Source organism: Propithecus coquereli, unplaced genomic scaffold (assembly GCF_000956105.1).
Source record: "Propithecus coquereli isolate 6110/MARCELLA unplaced genomic scaffold, Pcoq_1.0 Scaffold93, whole genome shotgun sequence".
Classification (NCBI taxonomy): domain Eukaryota; kingdom Metazoa; phylum Chordata; class Mammalia; order Primates; family Indriidae; genus Propithecus; species Propithecus coquereli.
The window spans coordinates 2,854,038-2,855,459 of record NW_012155618.1 but is presented as its reverse complement, the minus strand read 5'-3'; the positions used below and the strand labels follow the sequence as shown (position 1 = coordinate 2,855,459).

At 32.0% G+C, this 1,422-nt stretch overlaps 1 protein-coding gene across 1 annotated transcript in view; it reads right to left on the bottom strand.

Moving 5' to 3' along the window:
* The window catches only part of LRRTM4 (leucine rich repeat transmembrane neuronal 4), a 979,915-nt gene that overhangs the window by 412,024 nt on the left and 566,469 nt on the right, over positions 1-1,422 (bottom strand). The window lies entirely within an intron of this gene.

Below are 1,422 nucleotides of genomic sequence, written 5' to 3'. Positions count from 1 at the left end.
AGGACTAAGTGATTGAAACCAAAATAAATGAATTCCCCAGTGGATCACTAGCCATGTGTGTGCATCTGCTCCTAAAATTAATACCTGTAAGGTCATGGCTGGGCACTATTTTCTGTACTTTTTCTCTGGGATAGATAAAGCACCAAACTTTTAAGGGTCCCTAGACATCTATAAAAACAGTTTTTGTGTTAAGGTTGTCATCTATTAGCATTAACTATTTACATAAAGACTAAATTGATTATCAAATTTGCAATCTGAGCACCTGGATAAAGACTTCCTTTTTTTTCACTCTTTGTCTCACCTTGTCAAATAAAAAATTAAAAACAGTGGATGGTTTTCATGACAGTGGAAGCAACTATGGAAATCAACCATCCATTTCCTTCCAGTATGCTACTGTTTTTAGAAATGTAATTTTTTCTTGGGTCTTGAATGCTTTCATTTCCATTTTTTCCTCAAGTTTCTGTAGTAATTTATATGTAACTTTTTTAAAAACGTATTTTATTTGTTAAGTGGAAGGTAGGTTATTTTTGAGATATTTTTGACCTTTGATCACAAGAGAGATCAGTAAAAGAAAAATAGCACTTGCAACATAGGACTAAGAATATAAGAGGAAATAAGGTTACATCTCCTTTTTCACTAAAGAGAGAATCAAGGTCTTAAAAGTGACCATTGATGACCATATTACTCATCTAATAAGTTACAAAATTTCCTCCCATCTTTTATCTCATGTAACTTTTTTCCTAATCTGAAGGAGGAGTCCATACCATACCATGTTCTATAATGATAGGTTAGAATCTACACAACAGGTTGAAGCTAACATTTTTATAAGCATTGTTTTTACTTCTCTATAATAGGAAATTGTGTATTTGTAAATATCCTTGTGAAAGTTTCTATTAATTTTCCATTCTAATTATTTTTTTTATAATACCAAGGATGCCGACACAGCAATTCAAAACAAAAGTGAAAAATGCGCTTGATGTAGGGCTCAGCCTCATTGATTTTCTTCAGGGCATATACAATAGAATAGCTTTTCATTTGAATTCTTGAACATAATAAGGTTTTAGGCTCCATTCAATAATTTTTGAAAGGGAGCTAGGAATCCCAGGATAGAAGATTTAAAAAAAAACCTGTCAAATGAAGAGAAAGGGATATTTTACTAACGTAGTTTAGGAAAAACAGAAAGCTGTGTGAAATTTGAGAGAGATAAGAAAGTGAGTTCTCGATGATAACTACAGCCTCACTGCCTCAAAGAAACCATAACTAGCACACAAAATGCAAATTTATCACTAAGGCAGAATTCAGATACAGCAGAAATGCTATATTTATGAACAATTTTACTTTCATTGTATATATGACAATTTTCTTCTACATTTCTGTGGCTGATCACTACAAATGCTTAAGTCCAAATGAGATATTCATATT